Source organism: Mustela erminea, chromosome 1 (genome assembly GCF_009829155.1).
Source record: "Mustela erminea isolate mMusErm1 chromosome 1, mMusErm1.Pri, whole genome shotgun sequence".
Lineage (NCBI taxonomy): Eukaryota > Metazoa > Chordata > Mammalia > Carnivora > Mustelidae > Mustela > Mustela erminea.
Window position 1 is genome coordinate 185699808 of NC_045614.1, and position 27428 is coordinate 185727235.

A 27428-nucleotide genomic window follows, 5' to 3' on the forward strand; every position below is an offset into this window, starting at 1 on the left:
GCAAGAAGAACCAAGGTCATCTGAGGTGATGTGCTTTTGCAGACGATCAGGAAGCAAATCTGTTTTATCTTTCCTCTCACACACACTGTGTTTTGGCTGTGTGATAATTCATGAAAAGCGAAGACAAGTACAGAATTTTAGAGTCAAATAAGATTTTCTCTTTGAATTGTGAAATTATAATTGGCCAATCTCTAGCAGCTGCCTCTTAGAATTTGTATTTCCCAAATGTTAGTAGGCCCCAAGTTAGCAATAAATATGAACATTAAGTGGAAATCTTTTGTTTTGTTTTATCGGGGCGCACATAGAATTTTTGCTTTTACAGTATATTCTCATCATTCTCCAAACTAATAGTCTATGCCATATGTTATATGGTAAGCATTCTTCTGCTAACTAGACTTTAAAGCAGTTAGTGATTATTTCAGATATCAAAAATTAGTTCAGAGACTTTCATCAAAACAGTGATATTACTTAAAATACGTGTTTCCTGTGTGGGTTTATTTTATCCGAGGTTTATTTCTCTCCCCCTCCCTCCCTCTGTGTGTGTGTGTGTGTGTGTGTGTGTGTGTGTGTGTGTGTGTATTTGTAGCTGAATCATTCAACGACATGGACAGAAAGAATGTTCCTATGTTGGTTTTTTTAATGTAGTGATTATTGTCTGAACTGGAGCCCAGATGTAATTATTTTTTTTCTAAGCCTTTCTGTGGTATTGCCTAAACTACCATCATAAAATATTACTTCAACCATAACAAGGCTCTCAGAAAATCCCTATTTGTTAAAGTAAAAACATTCATATATAAAACACAAAAATAAAACCAATTTTGTTCCAAGTGTATGTTTACTTAAGAATTAAAGAAAAAAGAAAACTTCATAAGGGACATTCCATATATGTGAAAGGATCATGACATTGCATTTATGAACAGAATGAAAGCATAATGTAGAAATTAAATTGGGTTTCCTTTTTGAATTAACATCCTAATTTCTGCCTTGAATGGCCAACTAAATTTGGCACCATGGACACTTTCCTCACTTCTTGAAATTTTTAACTGTATTTAAACCAGATCACATCCACCTCCTCTGCATCCACATGCTAACTAGTCAATGGAAATCGAAACACAACCAAAATAGGCACTTCACCCTGCTGCCAAGAGGAGCAGGTTCAGGGCAAAAGGTGTAATTAAAAGTATGACTAAGCAGACAGTCACATTGAAGAAACTTCTCACAAAAAAAAAGAGGGGGAAATGGAAAACGGAAACAAGTGTCCCCCAAATATAATATTGCCATCTAGGACTGAATCATTTGAGCTCTAGAATCTCAGCTTTCTGGTATAGGACTCAGTTGCTATAGAAACTTACAACTGGGAGCTAAATAAAGTAATTTCTATGCTAGTGTTGGTGTCTATAACTTCAGCACCTGATGCTAACCAAATTGTGCTCAATAAACAAATTTAAACTTTAAAAGCCTGCAATGCGATCACAATGCTTTCTATACAACTGATTAATCTCAATTGATCTTGGCTCAGAGCAAAAGAACATAAGAAATCTCAGAAACAGAAAAAGACTACTTAAGGCCAATATGCCTGCATCCTTTGTTTTTCTTATCTGATTTCCTACCTTATCCCCATACCTCTTCCCTGCCTTAGTTTTAAAATAAAAAGTCAGCTAGCTCACTCTTCAACTCATCGATAATCCTGCTCTCCCTGATCCTTTTAGACAATTTATTCTATATTAAACCACTCCCTCTTGGCCTCCCCCTTTTCATTTATCCTACTCTAAACCTAAAGAACAAAGAAATCAGGCAGCCCAATAGATACTTAGTCCTTAATCCTCCCGACTGGGCCTGTTATTGCTGCACATTTGATTATAAGATTATTCACTATTTGGCAAGAAATCAAAAACCTGAAGTAGCCCCTTGATGCCCCTGTTTGTGTGGGCATGTCAGACCCTTACCCATTATGTCACAAAGCAGTGGGTTGGGCTTTGGTCATACTCTGTTAGAAAGAGAAATGAGACTGCAGGGCCTAAATACATATGTTTGCACCTTTTTCCAGCACCACTTTAGAAAGAAACAATGTTGGCATATACTATATGGACCCTTTGTTTTTCTCCAGCGGGGAGGCCACATATTCCAGGCCAATGTTATTGTGGTGATTTTAAGTATAAGAAAACCATCTGAATACGTTACCTTGTTAAAGTACATGACTGTTTTGCTACAAGTAACAAATACATATATTTGCAAATTTGTTTACCCTCATTCAGAGATGTATAATGATAAGCATTTGAGGGTGCAATTTTCTGTTATAATATTGTGTTTGTTTCACATTTTACAAAGATCTTGGCTTCACTTCCAGTGTACACTCTGGAGACTTACATGAGGCTATGATATGGGATCTCAAAATCAAGATCCACCCAGGGCAGAGTATTTGACACAAATAGGAAAGGTGCATTGCCTAATTATGGAAAAAATAGGTCAGATGACACATTTTTCCAGAACTAATTATTTATATTTCTATCTACTGGCATTATTACCTACAGAAAAAAAAAATGCTTAAAAGAAAGAAAGAGAGAGAAAGAGAAACAAAAAGAAAGAGCAAAGTTTATCCAAGTTCCACAAAATTGAGTTTTTTAAAAAATCTTTACTTTGAAATGAAGATGCAATTTTCAGGAGGTAATATTTTCTTTTAATTATCAAGATACTCACAAACACCAGGGGAGAATTTGAAACACTAAAATAAGAACTGATAATATGAGCTCACCATGCATTCATAAACCTCTCCCCCTGGGTTCCTCTGGATTCTAACTGCTACCTTGGCTTTTGTCCAAAGAGCTCTTAAAAGGAAAAGGGAAATGCTGGAGGGTTAAACCTAAGGATTGACCTGCTACTACCACTCAGTGTTTGACCAAAATTCTCATTAGGAAACAACATGGATTAGTTTTTAGCTGCAAAAAAGGCACCCAAGAGAATAACAGAAATATATTAGGTTAACTGTCGGTGCTGCCTGTATACCAAAACAAAACATCCTGGGAGAGATATGAGCTATGTCAGAAACAGAGTCAGCTAACAACTGTCAGCTGGAATTGTTGAATAGCATTTAAATGCACTGAACAGCATTTGGGAGCAGGTGACTTCCAAGAAGGATGGGGAAATGAAATTTTGTAAGCTGTGGGAATAAAGAATGAAACTTGGGAACTCTTTTTTTTTTTTTTTTTTTTTAATGTTCGAGAGAATATATTTCATTTTTTCCTGTCTGTAAAACCTGGACCCTTGCAAATTTGCATGGAAGTAAATAATAGGTTGTATCCTCACACAGTGCACAGCATTCAATAGGCAACTTACGAATATTTGTTTTATACAAGAAGGAAAGGAAGAAGGAAGCAAATGAGGGAAGAAGAAAGGAGGGAGAATTGAACGTGAATGAACTCTCACTGAGAAAAAGACCTGGGGAGCAGAAGTGAGTTCAGATGAGGCTGAGTATAGGCATCAGAATATTTACATGTTAGCCTGAAGCCGTAAGTGGCAGCTGGCTGAACGGCCGCGGCCAGGTGGTCAGTCAGCACTGGCTAGTAGAATTTGGCATTCAAGTCAAGCAGCTGCAAAGCGGAAACGGCCCAGCAGCTTTGTAGAAACAGAGTTACCGGCCATTTTATGGTTCCAGGCTCCCAGCCAATCAGGATAGGAGAGCGCTGAGGACACCTGCCTGTGCCCACAATGGAAAAAGCAGAGCTGGTCTACAATACAGAGCACCACGCAGGAAAGACCACATTCCAGAAAAAAACACACTCCCGTCCCCATCCCTACCCCCATGAGTGAAAGAAGGGAATCATCTGTTAAGTGTTGCTTACTTTGGAGAAAAGACCAAACAAAAATGGATAAGACTTTATAGGCAATCTGCCCTCAAAATTTTCATAGTGATGCTTCACATAGGGAGTTTGTGGTATAGCAGGGATTAAGGAATAGGTTTGCTGATTCTTAGCTCAAAGCTCTTCTACCACCACTGGTTCCAGACAAATAATTCCCATTTGTCACAATTGCTTTGCTCAGCAGAAACATGCAAAACCTGTTCATAAGTATATCAAAACTATTAAAATAGTTGCTAATTTTCTGTTCTGTTAAAATAACCCCCAGAATGCTTTTCCTAAATCAACATGGCAAAGTAGAAATTCCCATAAAGACAATTTCCTCATTTTAGCATTCAAAATGTTATAGCCATATAGCAGGCATAACTTTAAAAAGAAGTATACGGTTGTCTTTCTCTGCTTGACTAACTCTGTCCCTGCCTTCCGGATTATTTTCTAAAACAAGAGATTGCAGTTATGGTTATGACATTACTGTGCTCCAGAAATTTAACCCTATAATTTTATTGGACCAGTTTATCACCAGCCATTAAATCTGTATTTTAATACTATATTTACCTAACCTAGAAATTTGGGACAAGGATTATTCAATATGTCTTATTAAAGCTTTTAAATTCTCTTTGGATTGCAAGTGTTTGGGGGACACTAAAGTAGAGTATCTATAGACTGTGGACTAACAAAAGATCTAAATGAGAAGTCAAGTGAATGAAAGAGCCAGGACTAGGATTAAAAATAAAGTCTAAAATCTCTTTGTTTTATGGGGCATCTGCATGACTCAGTCAGATAACCATCTGTCTTCAGCTCAGGTCATGATCTCAGGGTCCTGGTATCAAACCCCAGCTCTGGTTCCCTGCTCAGAGGGGAGCATGCTTCTCCCTCTCTTGCTACCCATGCTTATGCTCTCTCTCACTCTCTGTCAAATAAATAAATAAATAAGACTTTGTCTATAATAAATATATAAATAAGATTTCTTTTGTTTTATTGGCATATAATTGACATATATTACATTAGTTTCAGGTGTACGATATATGTATATATGTGAAATGATCACTAAAATAAGTCTAGTTAATATCCTACACCACATAGTTACAGGCCTACTTCTTGTGATGAGAACTTTTAAGATCTGTCTTGGCAACTTTCAGGGATACAATATAGTATTAATTGCAGTCACCATGCTGTACACTACATCCCATGATTTATTTATTTTATGATTGGAAGTTTGTACTTTTGACCCCCTTCACTAATTTCACCCATCCCCTAACCCCTGCCTCTTGCAACTACCAATCTGTAATCTGTATCTGGAAGCTTGTGTTTTGTTTTCTAGGTTCCACATATAAGTGAGATCATATAGTATCTGTCTTTCTTTGTTTCATTTATTTCACTTAGCATAATGCCCTCAAAGTCCATCCATGTTGCAAATGGCAAGGTTTCCTTCTTTTATGGCTAAATAATATTACATTATATATATGTATCACATTTTCTTTATCCATTCATCCATCAGTGGGCACTTAGGTTGTTTCTATATCTTGGCTATTGTGAGTGATGCTACAAGGAACATGACAGTGTTTTTTTCCTCTGGATAAATACTCAGAAGTGAAATACCTGGATCATATGATAGTTCTGCTTTTAATTTTTTGAGGAAACTCCATGCTATTTTTCATAGTGGCTGCACCAATTTAAATTCCCAAAAATAATGCACAGTTTCCCTTTTCTCCACATCCTCATCACTACTTGTTATTTCTAGTCGTTTTGGTAATAGCCATTCTAACAGGTGTGAGATGACATCTCATTATGGTTTTGATTTGCTTTTCCCTGATGATGAGTGATGTTGAGTATCTTTTCATATAACTGTTGGTAATTTCAATGTCTTTTCAGAAAAATGTCTATTCAGTTTCTTTGCCCATCTTTTTTTTTTTTTTTTTTTAAAGCCACTCTTTATTGCACATGTGGACTTTGTGTTTTGTTGTTTGTTTCTTCAACTGAGTTGCATAAGTTCTTTATATATTTCAGATAAGCTTTTTTATATGCATTTATATATGATATATTGCATTTTATATTCAGTCCTCCATATCTCTTCTTTGGTGTCTTAGCAAAGATTTTTGCTTATATGTGGAATAAACAGAATTGAGGGCATTATTCATGACTGCTGTAACGTGATGGACAGGGCACTGAGTTTAGTGAATTAGGAGTTGATTACACTGACTTTTTTTTGTGTTATGTATAAAGAAGAGTATATATAATAAATATGCACAGTATGAAACAGTAATAAAATTTAACACCTGGGTATCCACCACACAGCTTGAGAAACAGAACTTTATCAAGGCTCCTTGATGTTTTTTCTCAAATCCTTCTCTCCCTACTCCAGAGGATTTTTTTAAATTTATTATTTTTGCATTGTTTTTAATTTTGTTTTGAGAGAGAGAGAGAGAGAGAGAGCAAGTGAGGGGGAGGGGCAGAGGGAGATGGTGAGAGAATCTTAAGCAGGCTCCATGTCCAGCACAAACCCCAACAGGGGCCTGATCTCACAATCCTAAGATCATGATCCAAGCTGAACTCGAGTCACTTAACCAACTGAGCCATCCAGGTCTCCCTGTTTGTTTTTCTTTACAGTTTTGCTACATATCTTTGTATTCCTAAATAATGTAATTATTTCATCTTGCATATTTTGAACTCCACATTAATAGAATCATATTTTTGTTACAAATTTTCACTCAACATCATTTTTTGAGGGATACCCATGTTGATATGTGTAGCCATATTTTACACATATTCATTGCTTCATAGTATTCTGTTGGATATATTCACCAACATTTATTTACTTATTTTCCTTGCACTTGAGTATCTTCCAGTACTCTATTTTTTTCTATTAAAAATAATGCTAGTATCTATATTCACGTTCATATCTGCTAACACACAAGTTAAGTTCACTTTCTTTACCTCTCAACTGAGGATAACAATAGCTGTGGATGTTCTTAATGATGCCAATATTCAGTGTCTTGATCTACAAAGTAGATAATTGTTATGCTTAGCATTAAATGGCCATGTGTTTAAATACATAGAACTAGGACTGATTCATACTAAGCATTCCATAAATCTTTATTTACTCTCCATTTAGGAATTCAGAAATTATTTTAAACCTTTATATATTGACTTGCTTTATCGAGTATGCTAGGTGAACGGTAGGCACAGAAACATCTGAGTCAATATACAGAGTTATTATTTGGCTTCCAAGAAATGCAGATTGGTCTGGTTTAATGATTATTTACATGTCAAATGGCCTAAAAGGCTTTTAGGAGAAAGGGTGATACCACATGTCATATAGTTAGAGAGGAGATGCTTGCTTGCTTCCCCAGGATTTGTCAGCATTATCTTCCTGGACAGAATCAAGCCAGCTCAAGTTGTCAGAGGCAAAGGCAAAGTGCATTATTTTGTCCAGATCAAGCCTCCAGGTATGGAAAAGAGCACCACTATCTTTTGTGGGTCTCCTCAAATTCACGCACTGACTGTGTGACCCAGTTTTCTTCCTTCCAGAAATGCTGGCTCTCTTTGAGCCAGTGGAAAATACTTACATTACCCATCATTATTGCATTGATGCTGTACATCTTAAGATTCTTCTTCTGAGTTGGAGACTGAAAGACATGATGAGAAAACTATAATAGCATACCTTCTTAGGAGTCTGGGGGGAAAAAATAGCAAATAGACGTTTCTTTTTAGCCAGATTTCTTACCATTTTTCCTGGGGTGAAACTTCTGGTCTTTTGAATCTTACCTTCTACACATTTTCTTCCCTTACTACCTGCCTAAACTTTTCCCTAAAATGATATCAAGCATTTTATAAATTAAAGTCTGATTACCAGCCATTAGCCATTGAATTACCTTGGGGAAAGGGGATGGAAAGAAATCCTCTGTAGGCAAAATCACTAAAATAAATACTTCAAAGTACAGAATTTACATTTTGTTACTAAAATAAGAGTCCCTGCTTATTTCGATGTTGTCTTCCATTTGGTTCACAATCAATCCATACATGACAACAGGTATGAATGTCAGATTCCATCAAATGTAGCTGATAAAAAGCAGGGAAAAAAGGAAGAACAAAAACTCTGGGTATAGATATATATATATATTTAGAAATCCACTTTGACTATTTCCTGAGTGTCCCAATGAATTCAATTCTAATTTACTCTTGTTGTTTGCTTTCTTGGCTCTTCCAAAAAGCTCATGAGTAAGTATGAGAACTATCATGAAACAACAGATCCTTCTCTTCAGAGGCTGCTACCAAATGTTTTATACATGAAAAATAAATGGCAAAAGTCCATTGACATTTGACACATAAAATCTGAAGCTTATGCTTGGAGAGTAAATTTCTTGAGATACTGAAGTCATCATCTAGTTAGCTGTGGGGAGGAGGGGGTGTCTTCATTTCTGAAGCTTGAGGCCAAGTATAGTATAGTGTGTCACTGCTTCAGGGACAATGTGCAGAACCAAAAATATAAGTGTGAAGAAATGATGGAACGGAAGAGCCAGTTGGCCTCAGGGCTGGCTTGACTCAGGAAAGGAAATGCAAAATTCTGGAAAACAGCACAGTGATCACTGAATAAAAGCTCAGACAGTGCTTTCTGAGCCATTTTCTCAGCATTAATTATAGACTTTACTACATAATATCATGTCATAATGACCAATGAGATGCTCTGAGAAGAGGAGGCACAAGGGAACTAGACTAGAATTGGCCACGGCCACCCCTTACTCAAAACTAATAGACCTAATGCGAAAACCCCACAGTGACCCTTGTGGGAGGAAATTTTGCCAACTTGGAGGGAAAAAAATGAAAACTCAAGTGAGAGTCAGGCTGACGCCAACACTGTTCAGTCTCATCAAGTGGCTGATGAGGATCAGGATACTATGTTGTTCCCTGAGGATAGAAGTGCACCAAATAATGACAACATGGGGGTGAGAGACCTTAAAACATTCAGGGAGTATGACAATTAGATCTCAGTGTCTGATTAGGGATATATGTAAATGAACTACTTAGCATGAGTAAGTCAATGTGTATTAGGTACAAACTATGTAAAATAGATGCCTAGTGATCATGAGGCCAGGGAAATTATATATGATTAATTATGGAGCAAGCATTTTTATAGTGAGTTATGAGTTAAGGAGATAAGGCAAAAAAAAAAAGCAAGCCAAAAGGCTTAGTCTTTATGGTGTTTGACACTTAAATTTAGCACCATATCATTAAGATACAGCCAGCAAATGAGAAATACAGTAGTCAGTACAACAGAGAGAATCTAATATAGAAATTATTTAAAGAGTTATTAAAAACTGAACAATCCAAACTGGACTAATACAGAGATAGTAACTGAAGGAAGCATCTATCACCCTTAGAATGCAAGGAACAAGGAAAAAAGTTGAGATTTGGGGAACACTGGCAAAGAGACTTTGAGATGTTATGACTCATCTCTCTTTGAAGTAAGAATTCCTATGGACAGCTAATACCTCAAAAGCCCACAGGAGATATCCCGTTAATCTGGATGACAGGGTCCTACCAACTGCTGCAAGTTTCTCCAAAGAAATGCCATGAAGTTGGTTCCAAGAACATGGAAGAAAGCAAGCTAGAACAAACAGCTACTACTGATATTAGAAGCTATGGCTGAGATGAGGCTAACAGGAGCATTAGATACCTAGAAGAGGCAACAGAACACCTGAGTGGCTCAGGCGGTTAAGCATCTGTCTTCAGCTCGGGTCATGAGCCCACTGTCCTGGGATCAAGTCCCACATTGTGCTCTTTCCTCAGTGGCAAGTCTGCATCTCCCTCTCCTCTGTGATCTCTCTCGCTCTCACTCTCTCTCAAATAAATTAACAAAAATCTTAAAAAGAAGAACAAGAACAAGAAGAAAAAGCAGAAGAAGAAGAAGAAGAAGACACCTAGAAGATGCAAGTGACTTCCTCTCCAAATAACTTTCAGCTTCTTTCAGTGCCCTCCATTGACAGAACACACAGGAGGATAGCTGGCAAAGAAGAAATGTAGCTTGCAGAGCACTGCCCCCCATATCACAAATCTGGAATATAATGGTTAATAACTGTCACCTCAAACTTACAACCTTGAACCCAAAGGCCAGAGTATATCAAAAGGATTTATTAGAAGAACTTAACAGTGCTATAGTTTCAGCTTAAAGTTATGAAAAGAAGATATATTTACTCCATCCTTACATATTTATGAATCTGAAAAAAGCACCATAATAAAGTCTTTTTCAGTCTAGGTTTACCTATAAATGCAATAAACTCAGGATTTGTCTTTACAAGGTAGAGAATAAGGTAAGAGTATCCAGAGTTCAGTTAATTCAAAACTTTTATCATTTCCCAAAGTCTCAATTATCTCTTTCACCATACTTTTACCAGAGATGTTAATGAGAAGCAAAATGGATTGTTAATGGACTGAGAAATATTCAAATGCAGGGAGAAAAGAGGAAATAAAAACAATGTGAATATTCTAGAACAGGATAATTGGCCTCTGAATAATTAAGTCAATTCTGTGAAATCATCTTCCCTAGGAATCCCTATTTTTATGGCAATACATCAAGATGACAATTAATTCACAGAAGGGATGAAGTACAAAACCGATATAATTGCTACAGTGGCTGTAAAAAAGTCCAAATGAAAAGGTGAGCACTATTTTCAAGAAGAACAAAAAGAAGACATATGATGGATGTCCCTTTTTCCAATTTGTACATCTTTATATTCATGTAAAAGCTAGAAAAGGAGTAATGAAATACTTTTCTAACATGTCATAAGTTCAAACATAAATGCACACAAATCACATTAAGAAAAACGGTGCAGAGACCTCTGGATAAAATTAAGTAGAGTATTGTAAAACACATTAAAATTTCTTACCTCGGTGTTGGACACCACATACAGTATATGTCTCCTGAATTGTATGTAACTGTTAATTGGAGGTATTCACAAAAAAGTAGAGCTATCTCTTGTGTCAGTCAGCCATTGTCCAAAAATCCTGCATAAGAAAACAATGCAAAATTCAGAGGCTTGAAACAAAATTGATGATTCTCATGAATCTGCAGGTTGGCCATTTGGTTAATTGAGGGTAGGCTCAGCAGGTGGTTCTTCTCCTGGAGCTCCTGTGCTACAGACAGTCACTCTGGAGGGCAGCTGGAAAAGCCCTGCTCTATATGTCTTCCATCCTCTTTTTGCCAATGCAAGCCCTTGCTTTATTGGTGGCAATGGCAGAAGTATAAAACAGTAAGTGGAAATGTATGAGAAATTTTTCAAATATAGTATCACTCCTATCAATGTGCCAACGTCCAAAGCATATCAGAACTCTGAACTCAGAGTACCTGGGTGGCACACTCAGTTAAGCATCTGCCTTTGGCTCAGGTCATGATCCCAAGGTCCTGGGATCAAATCCTGCATCAGGCTCCCTGCTCAGTGGAGACCCTGCTTCTCCCTTTCCCTCTACTGCTCTCCGTGCTTATGCTCTCTCTTTCTGTCTCTCTCTCTGTCAAATAAATAAGTAAAATCTTAAAATTAATTAGTTAATTAATTTAAAAAAAATAAAATAAAGAACTCTGAACCCAAAGTCAAAGGACAGAGAAATAATCCTGACCATGAAAAGGCCATAGTGAAAAGGTGAGTTCCAAGAGGGGTGAAAAACTGGGGCCAATTATTCAATCTACAAGTTTGACCTCTGTTTCAGAAAGGAAATGATAAAATAAAACAAAATAAAAGGCCATGTGTTTATAGGTAAGGGAAGTTCTTATTCATTGAGTATTTACTCTAACAGAATTCTAGTGTGAGGAGTAGTAGTAGAATGTGTCTCTCTTGAAAACAGAAATAAGACTTTGGTGAGTGCTGTGAAGTGTGTAAACCTGGTGATTCACAGTCCTGTACCCCTGGGGATAAAAATATATGTTTATAAAAAATAAAAAATTAAAAAAAAAAAGAAATAAGACTTTAAAGAAAGAATCAGAAAATTTCTTTAATAGAATAAAATGCTAAATTCAGGAAAAGTAGTCAAAATGAACAAGGAAAACCTTTTATGCATTAACAGAATATCAGGTCAAGAATGAAGATTATAGGGGTGCCTGGGTGGCTCAGTGGGTTAAAGCCTTTGCCTTCAGGTCAGGTTATAATCCCAGGGTCCTGGGATCAAGCCCTGCATTGGGCTCTCTGCTCACTGGGGAGCCTGCTTCCCTCTCCCTCTGTCTCTGGCTGCCTCTCTGCCTACTTGTGATCTCTGTCTGTCAAATAAATAAATAAATAATCTTTAAAAAAAAAAAAAAGAAGATTATAGCAAATGATAATTAAATGCAGACTATTGCTGGGCCACACTGGGCCTCTGCATTAGAAAAAGGCTCTCCCTCTGTGGGAGACAAGTCACATCTGGGTTCAAGATTTGTTAAGTGAGGCTTGGACTGGATTTCAGCTACCACCTGCTCTAAGCCAGGTCTCATTGTTTAGAGAAAAGGTAATCCTGCTGAAAGAGAAGAAAGCAGTGTTTGACTAATTTTGCCAATGTGCCTCACTGACTTGCTATATCTTAGACTCTATTGATTGACCTTAACGGTTCTCTCAAATGGTAGCCATTCTTTCCTTCCTTGCTTCCCATCTTTTGCCTTTCTTCCACAAATATGTACTGAAATTCTTCTGTGTACCAAGTATGTTCCAGGCAGGTAGAATGCAACAGGAACAATACAGACAAAATCCCTGCCTTCCCAGGCTTTATAATGTAGCAAGAGAGTCAGACAATGAATAGTAAGCATACAAATGAACAAATTTTATAGAGTAATAGAGGATGATAAAAACTGTGCAGAGAGAAAAAAAAAATTGAAGGAGAGGGAGGAAAAGGACAAGATAGTTTCAACAGGTAATAACCAGAGCGAACACCCTTTGAGATAACAGGTTTTTGTTATTTTTGGAAAAATTTGTAGGGAAGAAAACTTTATTATTCCATGTTTTCATTTTCCTACTTTATATACATACTTGGCAATATGTAGGAAGAGATGAACCCTTCTTAATTTACTCATACCTCAATTCTAATTAATTGCATAAGGGTATTTTCCTAGTACAGCAAGACTAAACCCAAGAGAAAATTCAGTCAGAAGACAAATCTTGATAAAACATAAAATGCCCTTATTTTAGAAATCTTGGTTCATTATTTTCTATATATATATAACAACTATGGCTAAAGCAAGTGAAAGGTTGGTGAAATTTTATAGGATATTTTTAAAATAAATGTATGTGTAACATAATTGATGTTTCAGCTTATGTGGTTCATTTAAACATTTTTTCTATTTTTAAAATTTTGTATGTTAGGCACATTAGGTTGAACTTAAGATAAATTTATTTGTAACATTTTATATTGCCATAGTGCTTAATAAATAGTTTTAAAGTCTAGAAAACCTTTCCCTTGGCTATGAATTAATCTATAGAACATTCAAAATGGTTGAATGTGCAAGTTGAGAAAATGAACACATTTGTTACAGTAACAACCCTCTAATGAATTACGGTCTTAAGCTGCTCTTGCAAGTTGTTTATTTAAAAATGGTCCTCATCAGTAGTCCAGTTTTCTGGTTAAAAGGGGTACTTAAAATAAAAACAAAAACAAAACTAAAGTATTTTTGTTTCTACCCAATCAGGACAAAGACATTGGAAAGCTTGGGTCATAATCATGCTACCATATTAGTTAATTCTTGGCTTTTTGAACTCTGAACCCTCTAAATTTTCTTAAGCAGTTTAGAGGGACTCTCCCTGTGCTACTTTTAAAAAACACATAGCACTATGTCATCAGAATACTTTTAAAACCTTTAGTATCTACAGCATTTTAGACCCATAGAATTACAACATTGCTCTCCTTTTCCTTGATTCAGTGGAAATGAATAAAATGTTATATTGCATAACATTGCATACGGTAAAAGAATTTTCCTCCTTTAATCCTCTTTGATTGCTATAACTTATTTGATAAATGAATTCTGAGAAGAGTAATACATGTTTCACTTTAAACACCTTGGGTTGGCTTATGTGCAAATGCAATGGCAGGTTCCTGTGTGGATCTGAAATGGAATGAAATGGAATTGAATCCGTCACTAGCCAGTTAATACTTCCTTACTTCCTATGTTGGATTGTTGGCAGCTTTCTAAGTTGCTGAAAATGTACCAATAAAAAGTCTGGAGATGAGAAACTTTTGGTAGGATATTTTCTTAATCTTGAATTTTAATCTCTGTATTACAGACATTTTAAACAGTCTGTCTGATACCTAATAGAAGTTCGATAAATGTTAGTTGCATGACTTCACATATATGTAACGATGTAGGTATTTTTATATAATAAATGAGGACTAGGTACCCTGTTTGTGTCACAGAGGATAGGGGTCAGCAAAAGTTTTTTTGTTTTTTTGTTTGTTTGTTTGTTTTTGGGTCCAGATAGTAAATATTCTAGTCTTGCAGGCCATATACTCTGTCACAATCAACACAAAATCAATATATAAATACAAGTAATAAATGAATGTGAATAGTTCTATTCTACTAAAACATTTATAAAATGGTGATAGGCTACAGCATGTATAAGCTATAGTTTGCCCTTCATATAGACCATTTCAAATTGCACATGCTAGTTGAACTACAAGAATGGTCAACATAAATACAGGTAAACCCAAGGGAATTTTGTCAAACATATTGAAAATGCACTTCTATACAGTTTCTAAAAATTTATGAGTTGTTTCTGACTCATTTAAAAAAACTAATAGTCCAAATTTTCATATATTTTATAATATTTGAATATGGTATGTTTAAAATACAAGGAATTTTGTTTTTCATTGTCCATCTGATTTAAAACACACGAATACAACTGAGCATGACAATTTACTACTAAAAACTAGAAAACAATGCAACTAGTTTAAATCTAAGTCCTTGTCTTAGTCTATGACTGGCTCATTCACTTTTTCAGTTATTAATTATATTAGTCTGTAAAATGAGGAAGCTTCATTTCATTTTCTCTAAAGTGTGAAGAAAACTAGCACAAAACCCTTCAGTGAATGAAGGGAAGAACTGGAAAAAAAAAATTTGATTTGGGTCTCTCAAACTGAGAGGTCATAGCTAATTTTTTAGTGTGACTTTTTGGAGTATTTTGATGTTTTAGTCTTAAAAGCAGGTTGATGTTAGCAAGATCCTCCAATATATTAAACCAAAAGTATTCAGCCTAAATGTCTGAGAGAACAATATCATAGAACTGACATTGCTGCTGAAAGCCTACAAGAATCAAATAAAAAAAAGATTATAAAGCATTTTATAAGCAAAGTGCTCTCTAAATGCTTAATAATATTTTGCTAATGGCTTTCCTCTCCTAAATTCCGCCTCAGTCATTCGATTTCTTTCCTATATCACTGGTGTATTTTAATTCTTCCTAGTCTCCCTCAGATGTCATTCAGTGAGTTAGAACCATCTGGCAGGCAGCCGTGCACTACCTATAACAAAGAGTAGTAATTTTATTCAAGTTCTGTATCTTAAAGATAGAATTGTCATCTCTGTGCTAGGTGAGGTGGATTTGCAAAGCTTACCAGAGTAACTCTCTTAAAGGATAAGTTTATTTTTCATAACATAAACTGTAGAGACAACTAGATCTATGAGCACAACCCCTGACCGCTTCTAATAACACCATGCCCTAAATAGGTATCCTATCGAGCTTATACTTAACAAACCTTCGAATAGCTAATTTATGACTCATCGATTCTACTTCCATGTTTTATTGCCTCTCGTTAGAGCAGAAGTTTCTTTTTTCAGAGGGTGAAAATGAAAAATAGGTTTGCAAGAGCAAGGTACACTTGGGAGTGCAAACCAAAGTCAAATCATGGAAGAATCTCTTTGATCGTAATTCCCTGAATCACATACAGGTGTCGGACCTTCTTAAACTTTGCTGATATTAACTAGGCAAGACAAGGGGTGACTTGTATGTCCAGCCTCTGCTGTTCCAGACTCTTAACCTACAGCAGTTCTTCAACCTGTCACAGTGTATAAAAAGCCCTCCGAGAGCAAAAGCATAAGCACTCCTTGAGCTTTATGCACAACAGAGACAACTAGAAATGATGAGTTTATTTTGCAAATTTAATTTAGGAAGTTTTTACACTGTGTGCACACATCCTTTTCTGAAAGTCACAGGCAAAGTATTAGATTTCTTTCAGGGCCAACTAAATACAGTTTTTGCTGAAACCCAGTTGAAAAATATGTAAGAATTAAACCACATTAGAGAGAATGCCAGCACTGAGTTCATCATTTATGTAGTAGTTTACACTTGCATAGAGTTGTATATGTGAACAAAAACTCATCCAGCTTCTGGGATCTATCTTTAACTATAGTTCCCCCTGTACCTAATAATATTACCAACATGTAAACAATATAAATATGCCAACTTTAGTGTGACATAAGCCCATTAAATTTGGAATTTTAAAAATGAAAATAATATTAAATCCCTGTTCCACACATTTATTAACTTTGTGTCCTTGAAAAACAACTTAATTATAAGCCTCAGTTTCTGTATTTGTAAAATGGGGTAATAAAGGTACTTACCATATAGACTTATTATGGGAATTAGGTAAAATATTTATATAAGATTGGTAGTCCAGAACCTCACGCACATTATGCACTGATTCTTAAAAGCTTCTTGGGTTAGGTAGGGTAGAAATGAGCTTATTAAAAATCATCCCCTGGCCAGGCATCTGGCTCAATCCAATTTATCCCTAAGCAAAACCAAGCATTACTATATAATGAAAGAAGAGATGTCTGTCCATTTAGAGTAGAGCAAGCTACCAGTCCACATCTCCCAAGACTATTAAACAGAAGTTCGTTCTGATTTCTCATTATATATTTCCACATAAGACCCAATTAGATTACGAAAGAGATGAGGGTAAAGATGGGGAAGGGTAGTCACTGCTGGGGCAAACTATTTAATATGATTTTTTATGATAATGTGTGGAATCAAAACAGGACCAGTTCTATTCAAGCAGCAAGGACAACCACCTCGGTATTCTAATCTAACGCATGGAAGAAACATTTTACTTTTCCTTCTTACAAAAGCAATAGAAGAGCTTTTTTTTTTTCCTTTAATCTGTAATATATTTCCTATTGTCCAACTGCTGCTTGATCTCCCTTTAAGAAACAACTTTTCTAATGTTCAATAGTTATGAGATATTTTTCACTATTAACATTTTCCTATCCCTGTAAATTTTACCACATAATGTGATATTAAGAAATTCAACTGGCCTCTTACACAGAAGTATTAAATTTTGGTTTGGAGGATTTATTTCATACAAACAATAGTATGGTTTGAACATTGCTTTGACTTCCTTTCACTGGGTTTGTATAAATTAATTACAAAACTAATTTCCACTACCATTAAAATCTCTAAAATTTGTTTTAAATTTGTTAACAATTTGTTTTTAAAGGTACTTATGTCCTTACTATTACTTCTATCTTATTTGTCCCTATTTCTTAGCTCTGTAATTTTCCTCACTCCTTAATATAAGAGTACCACACTGCTATTATTCCTGAAGAGTCATGAAAAGGAAAAAAAAAAATACCAGCAACAGCAACAAAAAGTTGCTAAAGAAAAAGTTAGTGACACTTGCTAAAGCACAGTAATGAAGACTTATTCAAGGGGGTCATGGATCAAGGTTTAGGGGACAATTACAATGGATTCTTACAGTGAGGGAAGGTTTGAACTTATTTTGAAATACAGCACTAAATGGGAATTTATAGCCAAGGATCAGGATGAGGATCAGGGGGTAGAAAACTACTAAGAGAAAATATTAGGGGTAAGGGAGATTCTGTCTAAACCAACCTAACAAGATTCTTGCTAAAAACAGACCAGGATGATCAGCATCACCTGGGAGATGGTGGAAAATGAGGAACTCAATTAGAAATGGAGGGTAATCAGATATGGAAGATGGGTGTTCCAGTTAAAATGACTTAGCAAGGTTCTTACTAAAATTGTACAATGCAGAGATGAACATGGAAGTCCAAAGGTTAAGCCTAGTTTAAAACTAGCTCAGAAAAACTTGAATAAAGTTTGGTCAATGGGGGAATCTTTGCCACAATAATGGCAGAAATAATTTAATATATCACTTGAGAAGTTCCTACCTCAGCCCTATAAGAATAATACTATTGATGTGGGAAACAAAAGCAAAAGAAAAACTTGAATCTCCTTACTGCTTATAGTCCATTGACAAGTCCTTGAAACAGACAGAATGACATTCCTCTAGAACTCCGCTGCCTCAATGTTAATACTTTAATAAGAGCAAAAGGTAATCTTAGCTTAACATTATTCTGACCCCCCGGGATCCTGTAAGTCTACTTTAATACATAAAAAAGTTTTTTGGAACCTTCCTTTATCTCTACCCCCCAAGATATATGTTGGCAATCATCCTCCAATCATATGACCCACAACTGAAGAGTCTCATGACTGAGTTTGTACTAGACAGTAATAAAAGACCTTTTCCAAACAACAGCTAGTCCCCTCAAGGTCCTGGAAACCTTGTTTCCAAAATACCCTGGAGGCTTGTGCTGTCCTTAACCCCCTCCCAACTTGGAAATATAGGATCAGCCACTCCTCATGACCCCGGTGCATGGGTCCTGTCCCTGTGCTTTAATAGAACCATCTTTTTGCACTGAAGATGTCTCACAAATTCTTTCTTGACTGTCAGTTCTGAATGCCACCACTTAAAACCAAGTTACCCAAATATTTTGGAGATATCTTTGTAATTTTACCAATCCATGTATGCAGATTTCCTCCTTCAGTTACTATATACCAAAAGCCTATCTACCGTGAAAAACACTGAGGCAGGGTTACCAATAGCCAAGTAGTATGATTCTCAGATCCACTGTTTGGTTGGCTTGGAACAAATTCCTCTGCCAAACTAATTCCAATTTGAACACAAGACTCAAGTTACACATGATCTTTTCCTTAAAGACATATCCTACTCTTCTCTGCTCCCTATAACATTCTATCCAAGCCTGTAGCATAACATTTATGACAATTTCATCTCTAACTGGTCCTTGACTAGGATCCGAAGAATAAACACTCCTTGAGACCTGAATGAGTTCTTCTTCTTCTTTTTATCCCTGCCCCATGCACAGTGTCTGGCACATATTAAACACTGATTCAAGTTTATTAATAGATGAATTAGTGAATGAGTTAAAAAGCTTCAGTGACAAATTAGACATACCAGTGTGATACAAATACAAAAAAAAAAAAAAAAAAACATTTATAGGCATCACTACTTTCTTTTCGTAGCTTCTCATCTTTTTTACAATTTTATTTTAAAAGGTTGTCCTAGGGTAGGAACTTTGAGCATTTATCAACTTCATGATAACTGTAAAATCAATAACCAATATTTTTAGAGCACCCATAAAAATGAGGTTTACAAAAGAGAGAGAAAAAAAAAAATTAAGGATGGCCAGTCAGAAAAGAGAAACTGGAAGAAAATGAGTTCTGCTCTACCTGAGTTGATGGTAATATATGTCTCCCATCAATTTCCCTTTCCTCCAAGCCAAGGCTCTCCTTTTGTCATTGTGATTACCAAAGGCATGAGAGCCTGCTGGTTAACTGATGATCCTGACAAAGCATGCACACAAGCATTGTTAATCCTTTACACCTATGCTTTTGCCTGTGTACACAAAAAACCGATCTGGTCTCCTGGGAATCCTTCTACTTCAGATGCATATTGAAAATTTGAAGAAGCCTTTGCTCCTATTGGGCATACCCAACATGGTTTTGGGCTGTCACTAAGTCTCCATTAGAAGTAATGCTAAATATAAGAAACACTAATTTTGAGAATCTATAGTCTTATAAATTTCGATATAATGAAGTTTCAAAAATCAATCAAATCATTCATTCCTAAAATGTTCACCAAGGCCCCCACATAAATATAACTCTATTGGGGTGCCTGGGTGGCTCAGTGGGTTAAGCCTCTGCCTTCGGCTCATGTCATGATCTCAGGGCTCAGGTCATGATCTCAGGGTCCTGGGATGGAGCCCCACATCAGGCTCTCTGCTCAGCAGGGAGTCTGCTTCTACCTCTCTCTCTCTGCCTCTCTGCCTATTTGTGATCTCTCTGTCAAGTAAAAAAATAAAATCTTTAAAAAATAAATAAATACATATATATGGATATTCCAAAGAAAGTAGAAAGCCCTCTCCCTTTCTACCTCAGGGAGTTTCCATTCTTAATTTATAGTATTCCTCTGAGTTGTAACATTATAAATTGACTGCCTTTCCAAAGTCAACCTAGATTTGCTTTTAGCTACCATTATATTCTAGATTTTATTATTTTGGCTTTGTTTACTATCTTCTAATGACTCTCAGCCCACCTTGCAATTTATGTTACAATTTTGGCTGCTTGACCTGAGCATGTGCTCTCTAAGGGCTTCACCATGTGCCCTGATCCTGTGTGAGACATTGATAAATTCTGTCTGAGATACAAGCCACAAAAGGCAATTTAAAAATATATATTTTCCTCTGTTCTCACTTTCTTCTGAGAAGTCTTTCATTCTATTTCTGAGTTGAGGTGATTGATTCTGAACTAGTTTAAACTCAAGGTCTAGAGCAACAAGCTGAGGGAAAAAAAATGATAGAGATATATTTAAAAAGTGCCTTGGTTTTATCTTCTGATTCATTCAATAGAAAAGCTCTTTTATGGATAAAAGTTCCTTTTTGTACACTGTAGTACTCTCAGTTACTACTGGAGTGAAGCATTACAAAGGAGAAGAAAATGATGAAATACTGACAATTTAATACACACTAAATGTAAAAGAAGTGAATATTGAAGACTTGGGCTTTATTTGTGATGTTTTTGTGGTATTTCTCTCTCCCTCCCTCTCTCTAATTAGTTAAATAAGTGAAATATAAAGCTTAACCGTGAATAGTGAATACATAATAGATAAACGTAGGGAAGTTTTAAAAAATTTTGAGCTTCACTAAAGTTAGCAAAAATGTGAGATTTTTTGCCTATTCATGTAATCAGAGTATCTCAGCACTGCTATGAAGTGAAATGACTTGCTGGTAAAATGTTAAGAAACTTCTCAAAAAGATCTTACTTATCTGCCTAATGCCTTGAACCCCATCAAGAAGCTTCCTGCCTTTCCTATGAGGTTTTAATCCTCACATAAATAAAATTATTACCTGGGAGGGGTAAAATAATAAGTTATGGGAAATTTCCAGTCCATAGCCACTCTTCTAAAGAGGAACTCAGGTCTTGGAATGCCTTTGAGAAAACTTCATATAATAATGGGGTCTCTTGTTGGAAGACACAGATTTTCAATCCATCAAATACTTTTGATATAGTAGCCTATTATGTTTGTAGAAAGCATGTGGTGGGAATTTAGAACAGTCTTCAGGCTCTTTATATACTTCTAGTTTTATATATACTGAAATGATTTAGGATATGTTTTCTCTAAAGTGCTTTTTTCAGCAATAAAGGACTCTTTGAGACCTATTCATTCCTTATCTAATTGACTGCTACCTAACACAATGGAAAATGCCTTGGTTTATGTATTTGGATAATATTCTATTTATCTATATTTCTTTCCTCATTATGATCACCCACACTGACGTCAGATGTCATGGAACTCAAGTGCTTGTGGTACAAAAGACTGTCACTATTACTTAAATCATTGATGGTCCTAATATATGGATATAGAAGTTAATTAACACTTTTGAAGCCAATGCATGAAAGGGCTCTCTATTTAAACACTTTGCTCTGTATAGCACCTTCTACAAATACTCCTGTCTCCTGAGGTTAAAATCTCTTATCTCCTCACCAAAATCCATAGCAAACCTTTTAGAACAATGATTCTTGGATATTGTAGAGGGACTAGTGTTTCAGTCAGTCATTCAGAAAATAACTTTTGTGTCTACTGTTCATGTTGGAATTACCAAGGATCTTTTAAGAGATATTGGTTATCATGGATTCAAATACTCTACTTTCTTTCCATCTAAACTTGATCTCCCCAATCAATCTTCATTCCCTTACCCTGCTTTTTTTTTTTTTTTCTTCATAGTACTTATTGATGTGGTTTGAAGTGGTGGGGTTCAGAGCTGACAGCCAAGAAAGAATTCTTGAGATGTCTTTGGTGCAAACAGTGGTTTTATTAAAGCACAGGGACTGGATCCATGGGCAGAAAGAGCTGCACTGGGATCATATGAGGAGTGCCTGATTATATGCTTTCAAGTTGGGCAGGGTTAGAGACAGCACAAGCTCCAGGATATTTTGGAAACAAGGTTTCCAGGGCCTTGGGCAGGCTAACTATTGCTAGGAAAAGGTCATTTATTTCTGTCTAATAAAACCTCAGTCATGAGACCCTTCAGATATGGGGCATATGCTTGGAAGATGATTGCCAACATATATCGGGGTGGGGGGGAGAGATAAAGGAAGTTTCCAAAGGAATTTTTACGTTAAAATTTTTACAGGATCCTGAGCATTTGGAATAATGATAAGCTAAGATTACCTTTTGCTCTTATTAAAATATTAACATTGAGGCAGCAGAGTTCCTAGAGGAATGTCATTCTGCCTGTTTCAAGAACGTGTTAATGGACTGTAAGTAGTCAGGAGATTTAAGTTTTTCTTTTGCCTTTGTTCCCCACATCACTTATTACTACTTGAAATTATGTGACTTTTTTTTTAATACTGTCCATCTCTCTGTATTGAATACAAGCTCCAAGTGGGTGATGGATTTGTTTCATTCACTGCTTTATCTCTATTATCTAGAACCATGCTTATGCCACTGTAGGCACTCAGTCTGTTTTTCTTTTTTAATTTTTTTTTCTTTAATTTGACAGAGATCTCAAGTAGGCAGAGAGGTAGGCAGAGTGGTGGGGGGAAGCAAGCTCCCCACTGAGCAGAGAGCCCCATGCAGGACTCAATCCCAGGACCCAGGGCCGAAGGCAAAGGCTTTAACCCACTGAGCCACCCAGGGCACTCAGTCTTGTTAAATGACTGGCTCAGTTAATTAGTTAGTCTCCATATCAGATACCACCCATTTCTTCACCGCACGGTGAGGGAGCCTGTGTCACAAATGGGATTGTGTCATAGGCTTCAAGTATACTGGGATTAAATGAAGGTTCAGAACCAATGATAGAGACCTACAGTCACTGAAGAGAAAGGAATATCTATTTAGATTCTTCTTGTAGTCATTAAACTCTTCTGCTTCATAGACACACAATTATTTTATTGATCTCCAATAAAGAAATAATAAATAATGCTCTTAGCTGAAACTAGCTTGTAGCTAATTACCTAAAGGTGAAATTTTTATTGCCTATTATCAAGCATCTTAGAGTATTTACATCTCCCTCTGTTGATACTTACAAAGGGATGGGGGGCAGGTCTCATTATAAATGACATTTCATAAGATCACAGGATTTTGAAGTGAGGACCATTAAAAATAAAAAGTCACACAGAGTATTTTTAATCAGTTAAAATAAAAAAGCATGTGCATCTGAATTCCTAACAAATCTGTGACTACAAGGATGTGCAACCACAACTGTGGCATCAATGATTGATATGCTCTACAGCGTTCTTAGAACCCCTCCAGCCCTGCTCTCTGGAACAGTCTGTAGTGTACAACAAGAAAACAGGGACCAAAGCAGCCAGAGGGAAGAGGAGGTTTTCAAGGAAAATGAGACATTTTATGGATAAAGGGTATTATCTGCATAATTAGAAGGGATGCAGCAAGTGTTTTAAAAAGTTCATTTTGATCATTATTGCCAGTTTTATTTTGCTCTTTCAGAAAAAAAAAAAAAAAACATGAACTGAGGATTTAAAGCAAAAGATGCTATTGTTTAAAACTGGCTCTTGGGGCCCCTTCTGGCTCAGTCACTAGAGCGTGCAACTCTTTTTTTTTTAAGTTTTGATTTAAATTCTATCTAGTTAATATACAATGCAATATTAGCTTCAGCTATACAATATAGTAACTCAACACTTCCATACAACAGCCAGTGCTCATCACAACTGCCTTCCATAATCCCCATCACCTAGTTCACCCATGCCCCATTCCCTTCCCATCCGGTAACCATCAGTTTATTAAGAATCTGTTTCTTGATTTGCCTCTTTCTCCTCCCCCCCCTTTTTTTTTCTTCCCCTTGAGCATGTGACTTGATCTCAGAATCTTGAGTTCAAGCTCCAAGTTGGGCATAGAGCTTTTTTTAAAAGGCTCTAAATCTTAGAGAGTGTCTGGAAGTTGTTTTGACAACCATGAAAGCACAGAAAGATTACCATAATACATAAACTAGTCCAAGGAGGGTAAGTATGATCACAGAGTCTGTGTGAACATCTAGAAGCCTCCTTCTCATTTTCTGTCAAAACCTAATTACCAAGGGATGAGGGGAGAAGTGCTCAATACAGTGGTTAAAAAGGAACATAGTTTTAAGTTAGGAGTTGCACCAAATGGTCTTCTTAAAACATATGAGTAGGTGATTTCTAAGGTGTGAAAACTCTCCTACAGTGTTATAACAACAAAATTTTAGTGTGGTTATTATGTATGCACAGGAATATGTCAGTTCTATTGTTTGTAATTCAATGAAGCAACAACACCTAACAGATAGAAAGCACGGAAGTGGGTGTTGAAAAGCTGAATTCTAACAACATATGATTCTTTCTTCTAACCATTTCACGTGTTTCTGCTTTAGCATGTCTTCCTCAAAGGCTGAAAAAATAAGCCTTTTCTAATGGTAATCTGAGATTATAAAGGACAAAGGTTACAGCACTGATATTTTAAATATTATTTATTTGGATAACGAGGCAGAGCCAGTTTTAAATTATCCTTGATACTGGTCTAAGAGAATAAGGTGAAATCTAATAATTAAAGAAGTCAATCTTGTACCTTCAGTTTAGTCAAGTAGAAAAGATACAACAATAACATAAGCAAATTTAGTGAATAGTCCAATAAGTGTAAGTCTATTCTATATAGTATATAATGAGAGAGAAATGTACATATTTATTTTTTTAATAACAACTTTCCACCAAAGTGGAAAGTGTAGCATTAATTTGTAACATGAAAAGAAATTCTGGAGAAAGAAGAAAACAAACTTTGGGTGAGTACCAGTCATTGCAGGTGTGTGATTATTACCTGTTAAGTTGCTTTATCTTCATATTAATTTTATGAGTCAAGTGATTGAGAAAATACAGGTCAAATTATATTTTTACCACGTGGCATACAACGAGTAAGTAGCAGAACTAGAATTTTGAACCCATATCTGTCTGCCTTTAAAGCCATGTTTTTTTCCCACCACATTCTGTAGCATTTTCAAAGGAGTTCTTAAACTCCAGATTTTCCCCACCATGTTTGTTGTTGAACGAAAAAATGACTTCATCTCTGTTCAGTGACCCTTTCCCACTGTTTTTGCACCCAAGCTTGAGTTAGACTCACGTTTCCATTTCTGGGTCCTACAATGCAGTACTATCCCAAGACTGCTTTCAAGCATTGCCACTTAGCTTATTCCCAAACATTCTTCATAACTCACATCAGAGAACCCTGCCATATATCCTTCTAGGGTTTTGTAGGTGGTTAATTTGTTAATTCCAAATTAATGAATTCATACTAAATTATTTGTAAGATGACAGCTTAATTAAATATCACTCCTAGGCCCTTTCCACATTTTACAAGGGGAATCTAGAGATTTATCCATGCATTCATTCATACTTGGAACAAACAGGTATTGAATACTTACTACCTACTTGCAAACACCAGCTGTGGAAAACTGACAAATACAGCACACACACCCTCAGCTCTCAAAAAGACAACAGTCTGGTCCAATAGAGGAAAGGATGATTCTAAGTTAATTAAATACAATAGAATGGCATATGGGTTCTCAAAGAGTAGACCCTGAAACAAAAGCATCAACATTACCTGGAAACTGGTTAATATGCAAATTTTCTGGCCCTAATCCATTCCTACTAAATCAATAACTTTGGGACTGTGGCCTAGCAATCTGCATTTTAACAAACTTTCAATGATTCCAATGTAAACTGAAGTTTGAGAACAGCTGGTGGTGGTGTTTACAATATAGGGGCTGGATCCAGACTAAAGGGGGTTCAATTCTTGTTCCACCACTTCCCAATTGAATGGCTGTGGGTGAGTTACTTGAATTCTATGTGCCTATTGCCTTCTTTATTAAATAAGGACAATAATAGTGCTAATAGCTTCCTGATACAATTGTTGTAGGGATTAATTAGTTGATAAAAAAAAAAACAGGATTGTTAGTTAATATACGTTAAATACTAAGACAGTTCCTGACGTCAAATAAGCACTCAATAAATGTGCTTTGACTTCATTACAAGGCAAAAATAATTGTTAAAAATTCTGTGCTTTAAGACCTAAGTAACTCTTGAAATTATTTATAATACTCCTGAAATTTTTTAAACATATTTAATTATAAGACTTTTGTTTGGAATGCTGTTTTATTTTTGAAGAACAGTGGGGAAGGGAGGTGCAATGTCTTAAGTAAAAATATGGATGTTTAAGGTGGAAATATTCAATAAATGAAGATTTTTGTTTGTTTTCTGTAAAGACCTACTAACAGTTCTTCAGTATAACATGAAAATAGATACTTATGTCACTTGTTTTTTGGGACTCATAGTGACTCATAATTAAATCTGCCTCTAAGTGTGATATTATTTGTTTACTATTTGAATAATGATATACTTGAGGATATTTTTTCCTTGTAAGAATGCTAACTTCTTGGGAGAGACATCTAGTCCTTTAAGCACAAGTACTGTGTTTGAGATTCTCTGTAACTTGAAAAATTAAATTGTCTTAGTGTGCCTTGAATTTTACCTAAAGTCTTGGTAGAAAAAAAAAAAATACATAAATAGAACTTGTTTAAAGCAACAAGAAAGTAGTATCCCAAGTAGAAAATACATTTCCTAGATTCAGTTTGGTGTCACTTTCTGCTTTCCATGAATTGGGGTAACAAGAGAGTCCCTCTGTGCTCCCTGCTCATCTAAGTCTGTCAAGCAATTAGCATCTCTTAACATTTCCAGGCAGCTGCCTAATGAAATGCTTGTTTCTCTAGAAAGACATTTTGCATATAAAACTCTGTCTGATCCTCTGAAACTAACAAAGGTATTTCCAGTTCAAAAGACACTCTGACATTGCCAAAACAAATGTTCAGATATTTTAAAATCCCTTCCAAAATTAACATTAGACCTATCTACAGAATATCAGTTAAGTCTGGGTGACCATTCAAAAACAAAGTGACATCTACAAAGATTTTTTCCTCACTTTCAAAATATCTTCATTCTGTATTTCTTTCAGTATATTATGAATTCCCAGGTACATTTCTTCATTTGCTTTCTGAAATGTTTCCTTAGAGAGAAATCAGAACCATGAAGAGGATGTAAATGAGAAAAAAAGTGCTATTTAAGCTTTTTCCAGCTGTTCTTATCTCCATCTTTTTATAGTTAGTAGACCTTTGCCTTGTTCTTGAGGCTTGTGGAAGATGAACAGATTTCTGCCCACTCTTGAAGAAGGTTCTTTTCTAAGTATTTAGAGTTCCATTTTCAGGACACTAGTTCAATTCCCTTATCTTTT